The sequence below is a fragment of the Scylla paramamosain genome, chromosome 21, assembly GCF_035594125.1.
Source record: "Scylla paramamosain isolate STU-SP2022 chromosome 21, ASM3559412v1, whole genome shotgun sequence".
NCBI classification, from domain to species: Eukaryota; Metazoa; Arthropoda; class Malacostraca; order Decapoda; family Portunidae; genus Scylla; species Scylla paramamosain.
The window spans coordinates 22745767-22770766 of NC_087171.1; the positions used below are offsets into that span (position 1 = coordinate 22745767).

The following is a 25000-nucleotide window of genomic DNA, read 5'->3' on the forward strand; positions in this document are numbered from 1 at the left end:
TCTTTGCCTTTGTGAAAATGTACATCCTTTTGTTTATTTAAAGCACAGTTGCGTTTCCTCATTATTTTCAACTAGAACTTTGATATTTCTTCCTGAAAATATGAAAATTATTAAGTCTGATCCACTGTCCAGGGCAACAGTCCTCTGATAGGTAATGTTGTGCATCGTAATATACAAGCTAAGGCTCACAGTGGCAGCCTTTGGCCACGCATTACTACCTTCATAACCTTTCGCAGTGCTTGAATAGTCCGAACACTCTCAGTGGAATACAGATCATCGTGTTCTCATTTACTGCCGCTGTTTGATATAATTAATGGTGTATAAAGTACAGCCACTTATAAAGACGTATGAACAATTGAGCATTACAGAAAGATACGTAATATGTTTCTCACGGAATATTTATCTTATATTGCCCTGGTGCTTTCAATCACCGAGTTTCCTTGCATATTACTGTGCATGCGAGAAGTCTGGAGCCGCTTTAGCAATCTGGCAAGTCTAGGTAATGAAGGAAGTCTCGAGTCACAAGCCGCCACAGTGAGATCTGCTTCTGTTATTCTCCGGTCCAAGTCAAGTCTGGAAGCAGCGACTCGCAGCTCCGCCAGTGACCGCCGCGTCCCGCTGTCCCGCCCTGGCTGTGCCCCGTCTCAATTTATGGATGAGTGGTCTGTTTGTGTCCGTGTGGGGGAACTTTTTGACATAATATTCTCTCTCTCTCTCTCTCTCTCTCTCTCTCTCTCTCTCTCTCTCTCTCTCTCTCTCTCTCTCTCTCTCTCTCTCTCTCTCTCTCTCTCTCTGACGTGTGTGTGTGTGTGTGTGTGTGTGTGTGTGTGTGTGTGTGTGTGTGTGTGTGTGTGTGTGTGTGCTATTTTCCCTGATGTGTAGCAATACCAATACCGCTCTTGATGAACCGGTTGTTACCAATACCGATATTGAACAGGTAACGCTGGACCACTGCCCACGTCCCCTTCCCCTTTCTCCTTTACCTCTTCCCACTCCTTTCTTTTCCATCAATTTTTCTTCTTTTCCTCTTCGTCTCCCTCCCCGATTCTCTCCTCGTGTGTGTCTTGCAGCCTCGCCTTACCGTCTTCATGGTAGTAGTAGTAGTAGTAGTAGTAGTAGTAGTAGTAGTAGTGGTAGTAGTAGTGGTAGCAGTAGTAGTAGCAGTAGTAGTGTGGTGATAGTGGTGGTGGTGGTGATTTGTGAGGGTGTTTTTTTTTTTATTGTTGCATAGTGAGCAGTAGTAATAGCAAGCATTATACAGTGAAACATATTGAGGGCACAAACATCCCCCACCAAGCACGTATTAACACTGGTGGTTGTAATCTGTTGCTGGCATAATGTGCACCAAAACTCGTAAAGTACACGCTTGCTAAGAGATTTAGGTGCTTCAGGGGCGCTCTCTCTCTCTCTCTCTCTCTCTCTCTCTCTCTCTCTCTCTCTCTCTCTCTCTCTCTCTCTCTCTCTCTCTCTCTCTCTCTCTCTCTCTCTCTCTCTCTCTCTCTCTCTCTCTCTCTCTCTCTCTCTCTCTCTCTCTCTCTCTCTCTCTCTCTCTCTCGACGTGTAGTGGTTTGTGTTCGTGTGCAAGGAAAGAAATGACCCATGGAGGTGTCAAGTGGTCAGTCAGTGAGATATTTATGCCTCCACTAAACAAAATTATTTACCGCCTCACCAACTGACCCTCTGATGTCGGCTATTCCCCTCCTTCAGCGTCCTCTTCACAACCACTGTTACATTTAGGACAGCTTGAGTTCAAAGTAAAAAGGTATGTTTCTCCGTAAACTCGTAAGATTCGTTAAGTTAAATTTCTGTACGATGAAAAATATATTGTGTCCATTTTCCTTATTAGGTTTAGTAATAAGATCTCGTGTCGGTGTGTACGCAATCTATCGAGGTTAGATTTCGAACACAAGTGCTTATTTAAGGGAGCACCTCTTCCCCTGCAGAAATGTACCTGTTTGGAGATACAGGAGCTATAATAAAGGCGAGAACTAGACAGGAACAGAAGCAAAAAAGATTAGACAAAAATATAATTACGAACAAAATCATGGCGCTGTATACAACATTTAGGCAAATACATGTTACGCGCTTTACAGGAGAAAAACGCTGTAGTCCACTCACACTGACGATATGTGAAGAGTATATAGGGCCACTTCTTATCACTGGTCATTAGTCCTCAGACCTTTTTGTGTCACCCGCGTCTGTTATCGCCCCGGTCATCATCACCGTCATGCCATCACCTAGAGGGACGAATGGACCCCATAAAGAGAATGAAGAGCGGCTTATCACGCCAGGGGCAAGGGAGGAAATTAATTAAAGCACTGTGTGATGGACTTAATGTTAGCGCAGCAAGGGAATTACAGAGAAAATAAGAGATATAGCTGTGCACTCTTTGCAGACTTCACTTGTTCGGGCTGACTTCCACAATAATCCCCGTCTCTCCGTTCTTCCAAAGACCTCATCTTATGTAGACTTATGCATACTGATAGCCTCTTCTACCGTCCGCCTCCAGCAAGACGGGAAACTAGATAACGATGAACAGAGCGTCTCAGAAAGGGTACGTAAGAATAACGCACAAAAAATAAATAAATAAATAAATAAATAAAAAACATGATGAAAAATCTACTCCGTTGTATGAAAGGAAAGTCAACTGAAAGCCATTGGTTTGAATTATTATCAATCAAAAGAGATTACTAAAGAAAATGGAAAGATCAGGCAAAATCAGGGATATTTGATGAAGTAGCACCAGCAATAGAAGAAATAGCAACAAAAACAACGATAACAGTAGTGGCACCACCAACATCATCATCAACAACATGAACAACAGCAGCAGCAACAACAACAGCAACAACAACAGCAACAACAACAACAACAACAACAACAACAACAAAACAACAACAAGAGCAGCAGCATCACGTAGCAAGCGCCACCGCCTTGGGTGTATTCCACGTGACAAGGATAGCTAACAAGCACGACTCGGGAATCTTTAGGGGAAATAGTCAAGACCACCGTGACCATTGCCCACACACACACACACACACACACACACACACACACACACACACACACACACACACACACACACACACACACACAATAAAACAATAGTAAAATAAAGTAAAACAAAAAAAAAGCGAAGTAAACAAAAGTCAAACAGAATTCTTAAAGAAGAACTGCAGGAGAGAACCAAAGGCAACAAGCCCGGGAGTTTCCGAACAGAAGTATAATTTAATGAAATGAGGCTGCCAGAAAAGCACAGTGCGCCAGACAACATACAGACTTCCGAAAAATTCATATCTAATTTGCTAAACGTGACGAGATTTGGCTACGACTGCAGCTCAGCGTGATCTTTGGGAACACAAGGTACAGGAGGCGCGGCACAGGAGGCTGGCGGGGCAGTGAGCAGAGAGAAATGTTTCACTCTCTTTAATTAGGAATGGCCGAGATAAGAAAAGTTGGAAATTGTGTCGTAGAAATATGAGGGAGAAATTCAGCTTTAAGAAAACAATATATATTGTGACTCCGGAAGACGGAAACTACAGACGTCAATAAGGGAAAAGAAGAAACGTCACAAGTAGATAAAGTGATGAAATTACTACTACTACTACTACTACTACAACTACTGGAAACACAACTTCAAAGTAAAGGATAAAGAAAAGTGTGTGAGGGAGCAAAAGAAATGAAAGAGATTAACATTTCCTCCAGCAGAGAGTGAGTGAATGGGGAAAAAAACGAAGAACTGTTCTTTTCTGACGAAAAAAGTTCTGGAGGGGGAGAGAGATGGAGGTGATGAAAAATGAGTGGTAGGCGTTCGCATACGAGAGAGTGATAAGTTTTTGTCAAGGAGGGAAAGAAAGAGAAATGAGAATGTGTTAGGGACAGTGAGCAAGGCTAGAGAAGGAAGCCAAACGAGCAGGTGAGGTTCATCAGGGAAAGGTGAGAAATATTCGCTTTTACTGACAAACATCGCTCTCTTTAGATTAGACAGTGTGATTTATAACGAACAGCCTGTCCAGGGACAACGAGTCTGCTGCTGCTTATTCTTTTTTTTTTCTGTATTTATACTAGTGTTATATTCACATACTGCCATCATCACTGTAGTCAACACCACTGCTACCACCACAAACCACTGCTTTCAGTCACCACCATTACCACCACCACCGCAGCTGCCAGTCCCCGCTGCTGGTGGAGCGAGAGTCACCACTACAAGCAGCGTTGTGAGGTGAGATTAACGCAGCGGCATTCCCATCAGTAATCTCCCCGCAATGCATTACTATTAGTATTAATCCCCAGAGGCGTTGCGTTCCCCAGCACGCGCGCCTCGCTCCTCTCACTCTGCATCCCATTGGTTGCGTGCTCACTATTGTGATGCTCGTCTTCGCCCTCTTCCTTCCTCCGTGATTAGCATTTCCGGGCTGCGGCTGAACGTAATCATGTTCTCTTTTGTTGTCTTTAGCGCACCTCTGTTATTCCGGCGCTTCATTCGCGATTCCGTGTGATGCTGCAACTTTGCCTTAGATTGTGTGTTCCTGTGTTGTGGCGAAGCTTGAAATGAAGCAGCGGGAGCAGGAAATACACCTAACTACCTTTGTTCCTCTTCCTCCTCCTCCTTCTCCCTATCCTTTACAGAAACACCTGCACCGCTCCACTGTCCTTCATACGCCCACACACCGCCACCATCCCTTCGCACTTTTCACCTTCATGTCGCCAGAAGTACAGAAGATGGTGAGCAGTGTGTGTGTGTGTGTGTGTGTGTGTGTGTGTGTGTGTGTGTGTGTGTGTGTGTGTGTGTGTGTGTGTGTGTGTGTGTGTGTGTGTGTGTGTGTGTGTGTGTGTGTGTGTGTGTGTGTTTGCTAATGGAGTTTGCAATCATGGTGGAAAAATTGGTGTGCTTTGTGAATCGGTGGTGGCATTGATTGATTGATTTAATTGTTTACTGAAGGTCATATCTAGGGAGAGAGAGAGAGAGAGAGAGAGAGAGAGAGAGAGAGAGAGAGAGAGAGAGAGAGAGAGAGAGAGAGAGAGAGAGAGAGAGAGAGAGAGTTTAGGCTGTACATTCCTTTCTAACTATCTGTAACATCTGCATTGAAGGATTAGTGTTACAGTGGCATTGAAAAACCCGTGCTGCACAACATTTGAATAAACAATCAGAACAAGAAAAAAAGCTGCGGCCTTCGTTGCCTTATACAGCTGAACTCCTCCACCTCTAGGCCAGACGTAACCTTCCAGACAATGATTTCCTTTGACTAACATTCACTTCTCTTCCTTTCTTAATAGTGGACGTTCTCTGTTTGACCAAGATTCTTAATTGGATTTTTCTCCTATCACCTGGCGCAGAATCACCGTCAATGGAGTTACACGTTCCAAACTGACTCCTTCATTTCATCTCTCCCTCGCTCAGACGAAGGCTCTATTACCAGGTCTCGTGCGCCCTTGATTAGAGTACGCCTCGCTCTACTTTTTGTGTCCGGACGAGTTTCATCAACACAACTTTTAAATGGGGTTGAGTGAAAAGCTTTCTGTTTCATTAGCTTCCCCTATTTTAACTGACTATTCCATCTATCTCGCAGTAGTCTTCTCCCTTCATTTGGTGTTTCCACTCCTGGCCTTTTTTCACAGAACTAATTGGTGAGAAGTAACAGCACGTATTCCTTCCTTCCCTCTATTGAATTTACTTTCGCATATACTCTATACCTTCATATATACATCATGCCTTCATTCAACTTAATCTTGCTTTGAGCGTGAAATATTCCGTCTGAAATCACCATCCTATTTGCACTAACGTCACAGCAAAAGACATGCTATTCTTACTCAGATCAATACTTTACTTGTATGATTATGTGACCGAGACTTGTTTAGAGCGACAAGTATTGTTACGTCTCCCAGAATACACTGCCTCTGTAAATGACAGGTATTCTTATTCCTTAACCATTCTTTGACGTGGAGGAAGGAAGGGCGGCACAAAATCAAGTCTCATAACGCGTGGTACTCATGGCAGAAACTTAGCAATAAGACTGAATGACGGTTAATGGATCACCCCTTAGTAATGAAGACACGCTGAAACAATGACACCGCTGGCACCACTCAGTCTACGTAACAAGCATCTGTGAAATTATATTGGGTGTGAACTTCTTTTTCAAATCAGAAGAGGACGCAGAAGAGGGAGGAAAATGAGGACAAGGAGGATGAGAGTAAAGAAGAGGAGGTGGAGGAGGAGGTGAAGGAGGATAGAGAGAAAAAAGAAGAATATGTAGTCCAGAGTATTCCGTTAAGAGACAGTTAAGTAGATTCAAGACGAAAGTGTTATAGAAGTTGACATGTTGAGAGCCTGCGACGAGTGTGGAAGATGAAGGAGGAGGAGGAGGTGGTGGTGGTGGTGGAAAACAAGGAGAAGGAGGAGGAAGAAGAGAGAGAGAGAGAGAGAGAGAGAGAGAGAGAGAGAGAGAGAGAGAGAGAGAGAGAGAGAGAGAGAGAGAGAGAGAGAGAGAGAGAGAGAGAGAGAGAGAGAGAGAGAGAGAGAGAGAGAGAGAGAGAGACAGAGAGAGAGACAGAGTGTGTGTGTGTGTGTGTTATGATCAAAGGACAAACATATGTTGGTTGGTGTGTTACCTGATCATTTCCCAGAGAGAGCCAGACGTTATTACAAAGCAGCATCCACCAAGCCTTGCCGTCACGGGAAAAAAAATTCAGCAATACGATTCTATTCATAATAAAGGTGAAAGGTCACATAATAATCCCCGAACAAGTGTACAATACCAGTATTTATGTGGCGTTTTTTTTTTTTTCCGCTACTCTTGTAACCGCGGGGAAAGATTCCAGTAAAAGGAAGTTTTTAATAAGAGATTAAATGTTGTTTTTTCGTGTCGAAATGTCGATGACACTACCACCACCACCACCACCACCTCCACCTCCACCACCACCACCACCACCACCACCACCATTACCATTATCATCAGAAACAACAAAGTTCGGCGCCATTGCAACAGTTACCTTCATTACTCCACCTCGTCTAATACACTTCTCCCGCTGGGCCGGTGTTGCAAGTTTCACTCCGCCACCCGTCTCTCCGTCAGCAGTTTCAGTAGAGTTAACACATTACACTCAGCACAGACAACTTGTAACAGCCGCTCCTCGTGTTGGTATCGTCACTTCCAGACTGAATTCCCATTGAGGACTGAATGACATACAGTGTTTTTTTTTAACATTGATAAGTTTGTTTGCTCCTTCCCTTTCATTTTCCTTCCTTCCCTAAAGAATACTCAGGTAGAAAATGTGTAAAAAGTAAATGAAATCTGCATGTCGATGTCCGTAGAGTTTTACCGGAATCAAGCGTGTTGCAGGTTGAGCGTTGGACAGGCAGGGGGAGGAGCCAGCAACACTGCGCGAGACTCTGTATTGTTATAAATCGACACTGTGAAATAATGGGAATGATATGATAATCTTTAATGAGTCCCATATGAATGAGTTAAAGTGATGAAGTGTAGCACATTAATAATACGCGCGGGGCACCGAGGGAACACTAAGGGAGTCTCGTCATGAAGCGGCACATGGTAATCTTTTTGACTTTGCTAGATATTAAACATTTTATTACTCGCCACATATTGGACGATTTGATGTTAGTTTAGCGCAACAGATTCATGATATATGGATCAGGTTTTCTATTATGCCAGCATTGTGGAGGACATTAAATTGTTTATTGCTCGCCACATATTAAAAACCAACATACTTTAAATGATACCACAGCTTCATAAAATTTGACTCTCTTTTTAAGTCAAATATTTGTCTACATACTGTCACAAACGATTCACAGTGTAAAAGTGTAGCCTAATTGTCAGCCGGCCACACTGCCTCCATGCCAAATGACACCAAATATTGATTATGATTTAAAAATGCAAACCAACTTATTGTAAAGTCACAGCGATGGAACCCGGAGTGGAGAAAGATATATATATATATATATATATATATATATATATATATATATATATATATATATATATATATATATATATATATATATATATATATATATATATATATATATATATATATATATATACGAGTATATATTGTCAGTGACATGAGCAGGGTTAGTGGCATGACTTGCGTAATGGACTTTAGATGTGCAATGTACTTTAGAAGTGACGCTAAAGAGAGAGAGAGAGAGAGAGAGAGAGAGAGAGAGAGAGAGAGAGAGAGAGAGAGAGAGAGAGAGAGAGAGAGAGAGAGAGAGAGAGAGAGAGAGAGAGAGAGAGAGAGAGAGAGAGAGAGAGAGAGAGAGAGAGAGAGAGAGAGAGAGAGAGAGAGAGAGAGAGAGAGAGAGAGAGAGAGAGAGAGAGAGAGAGAGAGTGAGAGAGAGCAATAAAGTACACTACGTAGGCGAGATGTGAACTGCATTTTCATCAGAGACATTTATGCATCAGAACTTAAGTAAATATCATCTACTAAATGTGTGTGTGTGTGTGTGTGTGTGTGTGTGTGTGTGTGTGTGTGTGTGTTTGTGTGTACCTGGGTTTGTGATAAAGTTGATACATAATTTCAGGGGATGCATCAGTTTCACGAGCACTATTAACAGAAATGACCTCCTTTTCCTTTGAGGCAGGAAATTAAAGGCGATTAAATTTCACAGCCTGAGTTGAAAATACTCCCTCATCTGCTGGTTACCGAGACAGCCAGATGCAGCCACGGCAGGCAGTCAAAGTCAAGCCAGTTAGGTGTGTCAATATGGAAAATAAAAACTCTTGTAGCAAATTTGAGTGAGTAAAAATATGAAGCGAACGAAATTACCAAAAAATGGATCCGGAAGGGCAGTCTACTTATAGGACATCAAAATTCTTATCAGCATCTATCGATAAGAAGAGTCTTTTGGGTCGTGGAGAAATCGCAGAAAGCACTTGACACGCGGCACACGTTTAGAGGTCATAGAAATGAATACATGTGATGCTCAGTGAACGTAATGATGCATAAGCTGGTTATAAATAACACAGGCTTTACGGGGCTTTCATAGTCAAGGAAAACGTATTGCTTACTCTTTACTGAATGGCAACCTATTAAGCTTGCAGAGTAAATGAAATATATAAAATTTTCCTAAATTAAAAACTCGATAAATCATTTTATGTTCAGAGATAAATATTTTGTTAAAAAAAAAATTAACTCTTCAGAGTGTAAATTTTGGAAAGGTAGCTTCACTCATCTAAAAAAGAAAAAAAAAAGGTTCACTTACTCCTTGGTGTAATACTCACAAGAAAAATTAGCGTAAAGTTTGAAAACACTCCTGCATGCAGTGTATTATTAACATTTTGACAACACGTCCTTTACACATCATTAATCTTGCTTCAGAATATTGCTCGGTCTTACACCCCACCTGAATTGTTGAATATTTTTCACGCAGACCTTGCATAGTGCAATGAAATTGTGTGCAGAGCAAGCAAACTAATGATCAGAAACAGTGTGTACAAACGTCTCGCCGACACGAGGCTCGTCAGCCTGGCTAGTATTTGCTGCTGCCGGCACTCAAGACTGACTCCCTGCTTGAACCACTGCCTGTATCACCGACCCTCCAGCTGCCTCATCCATCTCATTCATAAATTCATCAGGGACAAGAAAATGCAAACTTTGTACAAGACAAATAAAACTTTCGCTGGAATATGTTAGGTTATAACATATTAGGATAAAGGTAAATACTTCTTAACGAAAGCAAACGACAAGTTTTCTTTACCTCGAAAAGTTATATAGAATGTTAGCAAAAGTATTATATGCACATCAAAAGAAGATAGGTGTAAAAAGTAGAGTATTTCACAATCACGGTAAGACTTTCAATTTTATCAGCGCGTGAGGAAGCCGAAGTGACAGACACAACCTGTATTCACCCAAACATTTGCCGTAAATATAGAAGTGCACAGCCATTAGTATTTCTGTCACAGTCTACTGAGGTCAACTGCTACAATCCAGTCTGATTTTTTTTCTTTTTATTAATCTTCCTTCCGGAGGCGAACTCACGAGAAAAGATCAAATTTTCTTTTCTTTTTTTTCACTACTTCCATGAAAAGCCTATGATGGCGTGCTGCTCTCGCGTTACAAATTGTGCATATGAATACACTTGTACTGTGCCAACTTACGGACCACAAGAACGAGACGCGTGGCTATTGACTCTGCGATCACAAGGCTTGAAATATTTATTTACCATTAGTGTAGGAGAATGTGAGTGTGGGAGTTAACAATACTAATGCGTGTCCCTCCTTCCCCCCAACCCTCAAGCACAAACACACACACACACACACACACACACACACACACACACACACACGCTTTAATGAACGTATATGCCCCACATTTATTAGTGGCATACTGACCTGACGCACATTAATGATAAACTCTCTCTCTCTCTCTCTCTCTCTCTCTCTCTCTCTCTCTCTCTCTCTCTCTCTCTCTCTCTCTCTCTCTCTCTCTCTCTCTCTCTCTCTCTCTCTCTCTCTCTCTCTCTCTCTCTCTCTCTCTCTCTCTCTCTCTCTCTCTCTCTCTCTCTCTCTCTCTCTCTCTCTCTCTCTCTCTCTCTCTCTCTCTCTCTCTCTCTCTCTCTCTCTCTCTCTCTCTCTCTCTCTCTCTCTCTCTCTCTCTCTCTCTCTCTCTCTCTCTCTCTCTCTCTCTCTCTCTCTCTCTCTCTCTCTCTCTCTCTCTCTCTCTCTCTCTCTCTCTCTCTCTCTCTCCTGTATCATTAGATATATAAACTATCAATAAATTTCTTACACACACACACACACACACACACACACACACACACACACACACACACACACACACACACACACACACACACACACACACACACACACACACACACACACACACACACACACACACACACACACACACACACACACACACACACACACACACACACACACACACACACACACACACACACATACACACACCTTTATTAATGACGTTGTTTCAATAAAAGGCCTTTGATTCTCGACAGTAATATACGTGGATTAGCTGTGCAAAGAAAACAGACTCTCCAAAACTCACACAAAAGAATGAAACTGACCCATACAATACTCCTATAGAATCCATACAAACGCGTACATTAATTTATATATATATGCAATCCTAAGGTGCTGCATCATAGCCTCGTCAATTAACTCATGTAGCGTAACTGCAAACACAAAGAGGAGCAAGAAAAAAAAAATTATATTGAAAAAAACGTTCTGTCGTGTAGGGGTGCATAAATCTGGAGCATAATTAACAAAGGAGTGAGTTCCCTGTACGCAAGGCCGGGAGGGGCGGGGCGGGGCAGGGTGGGGAGAGATGAATGGGACAAGGGTTGGAGGAGTGGCAGGCAGGGGTGGAGGAGAGCGGCTCTGAATGGCCTTGTGAGGACGGCCAGTGTGTCCCATGGTGATCGATAGTTTCTCATACGCTACCGCTCCCTCTCTCTCTCTCTCTCTCTCTCTCTCTCTCTCTCTCTCTCTCTCTCTCTCTCTCTCTCTCTCTCTCTCTCTCTCTCTCTCTCTCTGAACGCGTAAATCACATAGATGTTAAAAGGTTGGTGCTTCATATTAATGTCTCTCGTCAATGACACACACACACACACACACACACACACACACACACACACACACACACACACACACACACACACACACACACACACACACACACACACACACACACACACACACACACACACACACACACACACACACACACACACACACACACACACACACACACACACACACATCTACTATATGAATAAATAATGTTGACTTCGATTAATTTATTCATATCGGTGATTGTGCTGTGCGAGAGGTTTGTATGTGTGTGTGTGTGTGTGTGTGTGTGTGTGTGTGTGTGTGTGTGTGTGTGTGTGTGTGTGTGTGTGTGTGGTTGGGGAGGGGGGCGGTGGTTGGTGAGAGGAAGTGAATTGTGATAACGTGATGAATGGGCGAAAGAAAGATAGATGTTGACCGATTACTCAACAATAGAAGTCGAAGTCGTGGTGGTGGTGGTGGTGGTTGTCTATATTTCAGCGATCGACCAATTATTCCTAAGACGAAGTAATGTCCTGTCCCGCTCCAAATATTAATACCTAAACTACAAATATTTCACTTCTATAGACATTGCATTGTTAGTGTGGATCCATAAATGACACCACACACTCACCACCACCACACACGCACTGCAAGCACCATTAAGAAACTCTCCCACTCCATTACTCTACGGCACATTTCCGCAGCTTACCTTTGCTCCTTACGTATCTACTCACCGGGGAGAAATGAATTGAAATGGAGCGTAAGGTAACGGACCTTTACTAAATTATTTTGTAGGAGGGAGTGAACTTATTCTCCCAGAGTCGACGTATACAAAGTGCCATGTAATCCAGCCATTAGTTTTGCCGGCACTTGTGAAAGCTTATATATATTCAAGTGGTGGCACGCGTGGAGAGGAGGAAGGGAAGGTGAGGAGAGAGGTACATTTACTGGGATCATAGATGACAGACGACGAATACAAGAGTGTTACGTGATCTGAATTTTGGTATTTGGCTGTGTGTGTGTGTGTGTGTGTGTGTGTGTGTGTGTGTGTGTGTGTGTGTGTGTGTGTGTGAAGCTTCCGCCGCAACAATTGAGAACTTAATCTGTTTTTTTTTTCTTATCTTTAGTTTTACAATCGATTCAAGGGTGATATTTGCAGACAATGGATCTGCATTCGTCGGATGAGTTAAATGTCAAGCATGGCAGGAGTGTAGTGAATTTTTAACTTGTCTTCCTTAATAAAGTCTTTATTCCGTGAATCCGTGAAGTAATGAAAAGTTCTTGCATTTCTCCCTAACCATTACTGCAAGTTTGTGTCCACCAGCTCATTAATGTTTGTGTGGGGATATGTATGTTTTAGTGTAAAGGCAACACCGCTCTTCTCTTCATCAACCTAATATAGTTCATCAGTCATTCAGTCATTCAATCATCCCATTAATCAGCCAGCCAGTATGAGGGAATTCAAATAAACCTGGAAATTCATTACAGTGACATTGCCTCAGACACACAATGACGCGTTATCGAAATTCACCTTGTCGGAAGAAACTTGAATTCATAACCTGCTTTTATTGCCTTCTCAGTTGAGCCTCATTTTATTACGGCTCACGATTTCACGATGGATTTGTGTAATGGCTCTATGCATATTTATTGCACTTCATGAATTGATAATATACATGATATCATCGAATCATTTCTAGCAGAGGCGTGATGGTGGTGGTGGTAGTGGTGGTGGTGGTGGTGACACACATTTGATTGATGGTGATGGCTTTTTGTGGTGGATTGGGTGTGTCACTGCTGATGTTGAACTGTCATTGATAAGTGGATGATGTACTTGTGGTGATGGAGTATATGGTGGTGGTGGTGGTGGCGGCGGTGGTGCTGGTGGTTAATTTGATTAGTAGTGGTGATGGAGACCCTAATTGTGTATTTTTTACGAGTAGCTGTGCAGGCTGCTGTGTATTGTTGATAGTAGTAGTAGTATTACTAGTAGTAGTAGTAGTAGTAGTAATAGTAGTAATAGTAGTAGTAGTAGACAGAGAGACACGGACAGACAGAGAGAGAAATATTCACGGGGAGATGACCCATTTATTGTCAGCATCCCAGAAAAGAGAGGTTTGTGTGCGATGTAGTGGGGGGAGAGGAGAGAGGCTCAGCGTGAGGGAGACAGCGGCGATATACTGCTAACAGGTGCGGCCTCCACCATCGATTATTGAGTCAGATTATCAAGAAATGTGACTGGCCGCGGTATATGAGTATCGGGGACGACGCCAAGATTAGATTGTTAGAAAGAACACACACACACACACACACACACACACACACACACACACACACACACACACACACACACACACACACACACACACACACACACACACACACACACACACACACACGCACACCATCATCATCATCATCATCATCATCATGCACGCAACTTGAAAATAGATAGGTATATTGTCTGATATTGCAATCTGGAGAGGTCATTAATCAGTCATGAGCCGATATCAAATGTTATTACAATTCTAGTGCAGCGATATACTAATGTGTCTGTTTGTGAGAGAGAGAGAGAGAGAGAGAGAGAGAGAGAGAGAGAGAGAGAGAGAGAGAGAGAGAGAGAGTGAGAGAGAGAGTGTGTGTGTGTGTGTGTGTGTGTGTGTGTGTGTGTGTGTGTGTGTGTGTGTGTGTGATTAAAGCGGTCTGATCCGGTACAGTGTTAACGGATTGCTTTTTCTATGGCCCACTGACGTGTCTTTTGAATTTCGGTCTTTGTTGGTCAGGTTCTCACTATCTTTTGTTTCTGGGCTTATTTTATTCACTTTCTACTTTAGTTTGTCTTATTTTACGTAATTTTTGCTTATTATTTTCGGTGTAGCTTTCCTTAGTTTCTTATGTCCTTATTTTTGTGCTGTTTTTTACTTTTTTCGTTATGATGTCACTTTCACGGTCTGATGTCACGTTCATGTATCGATGGTCTTGTATCATTTTCACATGTTTGACGTCACTTTCATTTATTCCTGGCGTGACATCATTTTCACTTGTTGCTGTTTTGACATCACCTTCATTTATGGTTTGTATGATATCACTCACTGGCAGTTTAACATGACTTCCTTTCATTGCTAGTCTAAGGTCACTTTCACTTTTCTTCTTAGATCACTTTATCTTCTTACTGGTCTGACTTCACTTTTTTTTTTTTTTTCATCCGATATCACTTCCACTTTTTTTTTTTCCCTGGTTTGACATAATCATCACTAATTACTGGGACTGCTACTTACTCCCGGTCTGACGTCACACACATCGCTGGTCTAGCATAACGCTTCTCACTGGTCTGCTATCACTTTCACTTAATGGTAGTCTGACACTTCATTTAAAGCCAATCTGACATCACACACGTATCACTGTTCTGCCATCACTTACATTCACTGATTCTCCGTCTGCTATTATTTTTCAGTTATTGGTCTGACGCCTTTCTGTCACTGGTTTCAGATCTCTTTTCACATTGTTCTGATCTGACATCAAACACTACAATCCGGTGTTACATCACTTTACCTGATAACTGGTCTAATGTAATATCCACGTGTTTTTAGTTTTTAATATGTGTTTTTTTTTTCATTAAATCATTCAGTTTCAGTTTTCTTTTCAATATAATACTAAAGTAATATATTTTTTACTTGATACTTGCTTGCTGGTGTAACGCCACTTTCCTTATTAACGCTCTGATATTATTTTCATGTATTTCTAGTTTGTAATGTCTTCATTTTCAAATCAACCATTCCGTTTCAAGTCCCCAGTATAATCCACACGATACTTCATAACTGCACAAACCAATAAACATTTCGCCACGCACAGCGCAGTGGCAATCACGACACTCGACACTTGAGCTCCCACTGACCGCAGTCTCTCATTACTTGACATGGTGATGGAGGAGAGAATGATTACCAACATTCCAAACATGTCTGTAATCTCAGCAGGGAGAGAGTATTCTTTCAGGGCAACAGGTAATTAAGGTGTCCGTGTGGCAAGGTCTGCATTAGAGGAACCTCGGATTATAACAATATTGACCACACCAATGTCGTGTGTGAGCAACAACCAGACATTTCCTTTCTTTTGTTAATGATAACTTCATAAGCAAGTAACCATGAACCAAAGGCAGCAGGAACAGACGTGGTGTTAACAACGATTACTTTGCCATTTAAATAAAGAAAGGAGGACAAGTAGATCAATTTTTTATAGAATGGTGTGATTCCTTGAAGGACCAAACACTCAGTTAACCCTTTCACAGTGATAACCAATAATGCACAGCTCTAAAAAAATGAAATCTTTATAAGTATGTACAGAAAGAAGGGAATAAAAGAGAATAGATCGTGCAGTTTGTAATCGGTATAATATTTGAAGGTGTACGTAGGTAAAAAAATATCTCAGAGTGGTTAGTGAAAGGAAAAAATGAGGCGAATAACAGCGAAAGGGTTAAAGAGGTGAAGCCAAGTCACAGTAAGCCAAGGTTTAGAGGCGCCGCAAGGGTCAAAGTATCACAAGTAGGTCGAGAGGTCAGTGTGGGAAAGTCAATACACAAAGTTTGATCAAAAAGTTACTAAGGGACAAAAAAAACATAAGCATCACTTCACATTCCGCAGGACGATTGATGCAAGATGCCAGGATGAGGGACAGGTTAATGCGGGAAACGGGAATGAAGCAGGAAATTTGGAGCAGATTAAAACGTGGGGGAGCAGATCTCGTGGATGGTTATATTGAATTAGTGAGAACAGTATGGAAAATATGTGGAGGGCGAAAAAGAATTACGAGATTAGGGTGGCAAGGGAGGGGAAATTTGAGGCAAAATTGTTCTTTCATTTGTACGGAACGGAAGGCAGGGACTGAATGGGCCTTTGAAGAGAGATGATAGCGAGTTAACAAACTATGCTGAAAACACAAGCAAAACTGAGAATGAATACTTTTGTCACTGTGTACACGACAGAGCCACACTCTGATGCAAGATGCTGATTACTTATTCAAGGAGAACAAAGAGAAAGGTAAGGGATTTCCTTCACGTACGACAATATTTTCACGTCCTTAGGCATCTTTCTTTCAACATATTTTGAGTTGGCGGTTACTAGAAAGCTACTTAGATTCTATAGACCAGGAATTTCCATATTTCACAGGCTACGTCCCATCTTCCAGATCATGATTGCACACACGCGCCTCCTGCTACCATATATATATTTTTTTTTAACTATTTGTTGATAACTGGATCCATCACACTTTCATTACGATCACAAAGCTCACTTGTTTATTGATAATGATAATTAACAGAATGATCAGCGATTATCTCACATGTATATGTTAGGAGTACGAGCATGTCAATTTGGGAGCCACTATTGTTAACAGACAAACATGTTAGGTAGCGTTAAGGAGGAAAATAGATAGTTAATTAAGTTGCATGTTAAACTTTTATCGATTATCAGTAAAATGTCTCAACTAATTATAGCATTAATACTTGTTCATAATTTACAGGATAGATTCAGCAAATACCTTTTTTTTTTTTTCATAATTGCTGCTATCTTGTTGGCTATTATTTTTATTTCTAGTAAAGAAAAAAACGTATTTCATTATTATATATTCCATTATCACTGCAAGAGTTCTCTCTCTCTCTCTCTCTCTCTCTCTCTCTCTCTCTCTCTCTCTCTCTCTCTCTCTCTCTCTCTCTCTCTCTCTCTCTCTCTCTCTCTCTCTCTCTCTCTCTCTACAGAGCCTAACAAAATTCCGACGTTAATCCCCCTAATTGATTCTCCAAAAAAAAATAAAATACACAACAATGATTGCAAAGTTAATGGCTCATATTAACATAGCAATGAAGCACACAACGCTAATCAACAGAAAAAAAAATAGTTTGTTCTGGCAGTGAGGCGGGCATATATATCTGGAGTAACACCAGCAAGAGCACCACGCCACTGTTATTTTGTCTTTCCTCACGAGATAAAACGAGGCTGAAGATAACGACGAAAATTATAATATACGTTGATTATAATAAAGCGCTTGACGGAGTACCTCATTAGAGGGCTCCAGGAAGAATAAAAGTTCACTTAATAGAGCGCAATGTCTTGGCTGGGATTAGGGCGTGGCTTAGTCCAGGGACCAAATACCAACTTAATAACGAAAAATAAATAAAATAGATAAATAAAAATGGCGTTGCACCACAAGCAGGGCTCCTCAGAGTTTAGTTACGCAATTTAATGACCTAAATTTTGGTGTATAAAGCAAGAAAAAGTTCCAACTTAATGAAAAATCAAAATGGCGTTCTATTACAAGAGTCGCTCCCAAAGTTCCGTATTATACTATTCATTATACGCATTAATTATGTAAATTGAGGAATAAGTATGTAAATTGGCTAATTTGCTCGCGACACCAAAAAAGTAGGTCTGCTAATTGGATTTGTTCGTGATGCTGAGGTTTTGTAAGATGATCTCAGCAGACTGTGAGTTGTGAGCGAAGTGGCAGGCCCAGGTTAGTAAGAGTACGTGCAGTGTGCTGTCTGTCAGAGAAAACTCCCCTCAGTATGTAATAATTAATGACACTAATCACGCTAGTTGACATTGCGAAAGAGACTTGGGAGAACTAGCAAGCCTGGACCTCAGAGCTGGAAAACGGTCCATTGCTGCCTAGAGTCATAATAATATTGATCGTATTTACTGCACGTGTATGAGTTTCAACACCTCGATCTGCACTCCTGAGAAAGACAATCCGGCGCCATCCGTTGATTAAAGTCCTTGAATTCGTGTAAAATTTTAAAAAGACTTAAAAAATAATTGTTGAGGTTCTGACCGTGATAATCGATTCCCGAGGTGGTTACTAAAGAAAGAAATAAGTAGATTTTTTTTTCACTAATGGGAGAGAGAGAGTGAAGAAACGAAGCAGAAAAATCCGCTATGTAGTTAGTGTATGTATGACAGAAAAGTTTAAGAGCAGGCAGGACAGGTTTATGGATGTGCATGAGAGAAGGTGCCATTACTTATGTCCAAAGAGCTGCTACGGTAGTGTGCTTGTGTTCTTATACTGTTATGAGAAACCTGAGTGACAGCAACACTAAGGGAGAGGTAAAGGACGGCACTGACCTGAGGCGCAGCACAGGTGTATCCGACAGGTGCTTCATCAAAGTAGTTCCCAACACTGAGTACTTACACCACCTCACCCATCATTATTATTTCTACTTACACTAGTTCTCCTATTATCAAATCACGCTCGTACTTTCATTTTTCATCACCACGGTCACTTCATCACACGGAGGTCAAGCAACAGTACTTAGCAGAAAGTGAGACGGTTGAAAGTTGGCAGACAGTACGCGCTACAGGCTGCAGCAGCGCCTGGAAACTGTTGCTCTGTTGCTCGCGCGCACGTCCTCCCCTCCCTAGTTCTGCCACACTACTGTCCTTCCTTGCGGCCACGGCCCCCACCTGATCCACGCCCCGCTCACGCCGCTCCTACACCCTGCCAACGTTACAAGGTATCCTCAAAATCTTTCTCCCCACCCCTGTACCGCGCCATCCAAACGGCATTGCTCTCCTGACCCGCACCTATTAGCAGTAACCTGTGCCACGCCACCGCCAGCGTTGCCCATCCACATATTTGCCGGCAAACCACTAGAGGGAAAAAAACAACGCTACCATTGTTTATCTGACAGTTACCACAGCAGGAATTCAAATATGTCAGGGGTAGGGGGTGAGCGATACAACACACACACACACACACACACACACACACACACACACACACACATACGGTATAACATTGTTGTCACTACTGTAAGGGAGTTATAAGAAGTGACCAGCACCAACACTGGCAAAAGAAGTAATTTTCTCAAGTAAATGATAAGTTACAGTGAATATCTTATGTTTATATGATGGGACTTGAGGCCAAGTACCTTCATATTTCACTGAAATACTTGAAAACCCTCTGAGCAAAAATGTAAGAAGAGAATACATTGATCCTGCACTCCCACTCAGACACCGACCAGCGCGCGCTAATTTCAAGATTTGATTTGATGCGATACAAAACTACTTTCAACCAAGTGTGGCCAATTTTTCATCCCTGCAAAAACCTACCGATGCATATTGCGTGTCTCTATACAACGATAACGGCCTTTCAGAATGTAGACAAGTTTGGCTTAATCTAGATCTTGATCTTAAAAAGCGGGATGCCTTCTGCGTCTTGCGCAATAGAATAAGTTTTGGTTTTGTTTTCGTGAGGGAGACATAGTTAACTTTGCTTTGTTTCAATTCCAATGAAAAGGAAAACAAAGACTGTCAGGTCTTCAAGAAACATAAAAATGAAAACATTATTTTCTTCTATTGTTGGATTCTTACCAAGAAGTTTTCTCGCTTTTTCAATGATGTGTAATGTTGTCCTTTCTCACAACGCCTCCAGTGGTGCACGATTATCGAAAATATTCTGTGGCACGCAATGAATTAGCCAAGAATCCAGCGAATGGCATTTGAGAAATCCACTACCACCACACTCCGTTTCTAAACCAAGCAAATAAAATTGCAATCTCTCTCTCTCTCTCTCTCTCTCTCTCTCTCTCTCTCTCTCTCTCTCTCTCTCTCTCTCTCTCTCTCTCTCTCTCTCTCTCTCTCTCTCTCTCTCTCTCTCTCTCTCTCTCTCTCTCTCTCTCTCTCTCTCTCTCTCTCTCTCTCTCTCTCTCTCTGTGTGTGTGTGTGTGTGTGTGTGTGTGTGTGTGTGTGTGTGTGTGTGTGTGTGTGTGTGTGTGTGTGTGTGTGTGTGTGTGTGTGTGTGTGTGTGTGTGTGTGTGTGTGTGTGTGTGTGTGTGTGTGTGTGTGTGTGCGTACCACAGAGTAGAAATTTTATAAATTGTAGTTTTATGGGAAAATTTACGTTTATAAGCATATGAATGTTGGCTATAAAAAGATTTCTCGTTTTTTTGTAGATCGCTTATAGCATGCTGGAAAAAAAAAAAGTTATCAGTATATGTTGCTTCAATGATTTTTTTTATTTACAAAACAAATATATATAAAAAAAAACACGCATGTCTTCCTGTATGTCAATAACTCTTTGAGGGTAACAAAGATACTGAATCAAGAGAGAGAGAGAGAGAGAGAGAGAGAGAGAGAGAGAGAGAGAGAGAGAGGGGGGGAAGGGGGGAAGACACAGCCAGATAGACAGAGAGAGCATGAGAAGTACAAACCTGTGCTATATGCAAAGACAACAGATCGCCGTAAGTGCGCGCTTACCCTGATCGTCAGGATGGAACAGCTCAGTGGAGTTTACGACATCTTATTGATAGACAGCGTTTAAAATATAAACTCGTATGTACTGTATATGTCACGCTTGCCTCCTCGACTAATTCTAACTAATTCACATCTGGTCTCGAGGACACGTTAAAAGCTGCATAAGAAATATTTTCTTTTAAATATTACTAGCTTCTGTCAACGCTCCTGACTAGCTTTTTTGTTACTACGAAATTTGGTTGGTGCAAGCAGCGCTTTTTCCAAAGGTGGAGTGTTTCGTGGCCTTCACTCATAAAAAGTCGTCAGTCACGTAAAAGGAGGAGCAGCTTCATCGATGTTCACGCTGACCGAGTTTTGCCTTCATTCTGACCGAACCCTGCCTCGGAACATCTGCCCTAAGGTTCATCACTGTTTTAAGTTTAGCCTCCGCGTTACGGCTGCCAGACACAGACGCAGGGCACGTACTCACCTCGTTAGAATAGATTCTTGCCTTCGTGTATTTTCCGCGTCGTTAAACTCACTGCCCTCGTTCTGCTTGTATGAAAGAAAGAAATATTGCGTTTCGTGTATAACATACATACGTACAAGTATATTCATGTGTTCCTTGTTCACAATTGCTTGTAACGTGCTGGAGAAAATTTCCTGCATTTTTTATAAATGGAAATTGGTCATATTCAGTCCGTTTTTCCTTACCTGTCCTTATCTATTCCTTATCTATTACACCTCAGTAACCGGATATCATAGTGGCATAGAAAATTATGGTCTTTTGTCAAGGTTCCTGGGTTCATACATATCCTCAACACTGCGCAAAGACTGATATATATTGATATATCTTGAAATGTTAAAACTGGCCAGATCAATCCAGCACGCCCACAGCAGTCTGCCCACCACCACTCTCCGTAATCGCCTTTGCTTCTTCACTCATTGCAGATCTTATGTCTGCTTTCACGCTGTCAAAGCGACCAGCGACCTCCACGCTTATTTGTGCAGGATAAGAGCTGCAGAGTCTTAAAGAAAAGGAAGACTAGGTAACGTTGTTGAGTTTGATGAACCAAGAAAGAGCCGCTTAGATTCTAAGGTGACAAGAATTACTTCTTGAAGAAAGTTAAAGTTGAAAGGGAAGGATGGCATCTAAGTGAAGCATGACTTGCTGCACCACAGATTGCCAGGAAACACATGAAAGAATAAGTTTGTGGTCAGCTTACGCATTAGTATTAAAACTGACATATATGTGTCGCGGGAGGAAGGGACGCGGAAAGTTTTCGACTCGGGAAGTACATTGAAATAAACTAAAAAATTTGTCGAAAATGGAGAAATGGAAATGCCTCAGTTTTTCTTTTATAAGATTTTTTCCTTCTTCTTCTTCTTCTTCTTCTCCTCCTCCCCTTCGCCTTTTCTTTCAAGACTATCAGCAAAATTTTCTCCCTATCTTAATTGCTTGCGCACGACATTTCATGCTTTTTATATAAACTTTTCAACCCATAAATTATAAATCAGGTGACCTCATAGACTTTTACTGCCGTGGTGAGGAGTCTTGGTCCCCTTACTGACCTGGTCCCGTGTGAAAAGATGGATGCTTTGGTAATATGCGATCTCTCAATCTCAACCCACTACACATCAATTCATAGTGCCCAGCGCCTAGCATGCTCGTAGACAAAACAAGTGGCAATGGCGGTGGCGGGTCTTCTCAGTGCTGGTAAGTCTGTGTGGCTAAAGACAGATATTTTTCTACGGTGTATATTTTGTAGGTAGTGAAGGTAATAATCGATTAATTAAAGAATAGCAATTTCACTAGGGCTGACAATGCGCACAGGTAATTGGTCAAAGGACATTTAAAATACCATGAGAGTAAAGAACAAGACGAAATAAGGGACTTATTTTTTTGGTTGACCGTTATGGAAATGAACAGGAAATTAATAAAGGTTTCGGCAAAACAAAATAAAAAAAGTCACAGAACAGACTTACAATGGTCAAGCAGCGCCAGTATATACCAGTTCGCAAGCAAACGTCAATCATATTCTGAAAAAAAAAAAAAAAGAAGAATCTCATGCCATTTTAGCTTCTGTGGCCTGTGGGCGTCGTGTTTAAAAAGTCATGAAGTCTGTTGCAGATTAGATGAACCGAAAAGAGGAAGCTTTTTTTTTTTTTGTCAGTAATGAATGATTGATCACGTCCTTGTCAATTATTACTGTGTGAGCCGAGCTACCTAGCTACATATAGGTAAGAACGTAAGAAAATACTAAGAAAATAAAACTGCAAAAATCCATCTGGCTTACACGTGGCAGTCCCTGCATGAAACATCCCTGCCTTTTTCCACCTCTCATCCTTATCCATTAATCTATTTAAACCTTTGCAGCTTCCCTGAAGATCGACGAATTCTTTCATTAAAACTGAAACTTAATGTAGCGGAGAAGTGATGGTAACGCAAGGTGTGTCGTGGGAAAGGCTTAGTGAGGATTAAACAATAAACCCAATGATTACCGCTATGACATAATTAAATGGCCTCAGTCACTCACCTACCCCGTGCGTCACTGAACAGGCTGCACGTGTCAAGGGTGCAGTTAAGATGACATGTCGATCTCACCATTGGCTCGTAACACTCACTGGTCACCCGAGCTTTGGGAAGACTTAAACACAGCTATCCCAGGCTGCCACATCACGGTGCTCTATGCAGACCTCTCTTGAAGTGATGGCGATGATAATGGCAACAGCAGTAGTAGTAGTAGTAGTAGTAGTAGTAGTAGTAGTAGTAGTAGTAGTAGTAGTAGTAGTAGTAGTAGTAGTGATAGTAGTGGTACTGTCAACAATGAAAATAATAATAATGATAATGATAATGATGATGGTAATAATAACAATAATAATAACAGTAATGTTGATAACTACAACAACAACAACAACAACAACAACAACAACAACAGCAACATTAACAACAGCAACAACAATAACAACCGCAATAATAATAATAATAATAATAATAATAATAATAATAATAATAATAATGATAATAATATAACCACTAGACTGACACTCAAACAAACAGAGGTTACCGAGTAAAGATCATAATAGGAAATCCATCATACGTAGCAACAACAGCACCACCAACAACAACAACAACAACAGGTGTGTGTGTATGTGTGTGTGTGTGTGTGTGTGTGTGTGTGTGTGTGTGTGTGTGTGTGTGTGTGTGTGTGTGTGTATCTGGAACGCTTCTTGGGAACCATTTCGGATTCTGTGCAGCAAATAGTCGACAGCGAATGTCAACCAAGTGCCAGCAAAGCGATAAATGTACTGTGTGTGTGTGTGTGTGTGTGTGTGTGTGTGTGTGTGTGTGTGTGTGTGTGTGTTATCCCCTTCTTGACTGACGATCTAGCCACCTATGCAGACTATTAAGGGTGATGGGACGCGAGATTAATCCATTTCACGTGATTGATGTTACGACTGAATGGGGTCATGGCTGGCTGGCTTGGGGCGGTCATCGGTCTTTCACTGATGGTATTGTGCCGCTGGTGTCATCTTGCACCACCTGTTTACGGAGCGGCAATAACACACACCCTTCATATCTGCCGTGATGGTGACAAGGGCCGGGAATGGGCATCACCCTCCCGAGTGTTGCCAGGTGCTCCGGAGAGGCTCATCTGTCTCGGGGACGTGCCTGTCATCGGCCACGCGTGCTCGACCCCTCCAAGTAGGCTGAGGTAGACGGTATTGTTGTTATTGATATTGTTATTGTTATTATAATTATTGTAGTTGTTGCTGTTGCTTTTTTTTATTGTTGCTGTTATTATTCAAGGTAACAGTGCAACGAATAGGAAAATAATCCTGATGTGACATTTAGCTAAATTACATAAGTGACTATGATCCAGGGGTGACGGAAATGAAGGTTTAACAAGAGCTATTCACAGGATGGCAGGGCATGAAAATGAATCAAAGCTTGTGAGAACTAACGCACGGGGATGTGAAAATTGCCCACGAGCAGTACATTCATGATACACGTAATTTAAAGAAGGTTTTGAATGGTCTTTTTAATTCTGACATGATCTAATTCTGACATACATATTTCATGATATAGTTTAGCTTTTTCATGATATAAGATAGAAAAGTCTCATCATAATTCTGACATGTAACTTTTCATCATGTAGTTTAGATTTTTTGTGTGTATTTCCTTTATTCTAACATGTAGCTTTTCTCACGACTTGTCAGCAACGTGACTTAAGCGATCCACATTGC

General features: G+C 41.6%; 1 long non-coding RNA gene across 1 annotated transcript in view; it reads left to right on the forward strand.

Annotated features, from left to right (window-relative positions):
* Positions 1-25000, forward strand: part of LOC135111266 (uncharacterized) — a 39595-nt gene that overhangs the window by 13720 nt on the left and 875 nt on the right. The window lies entirely within an intron of this gene.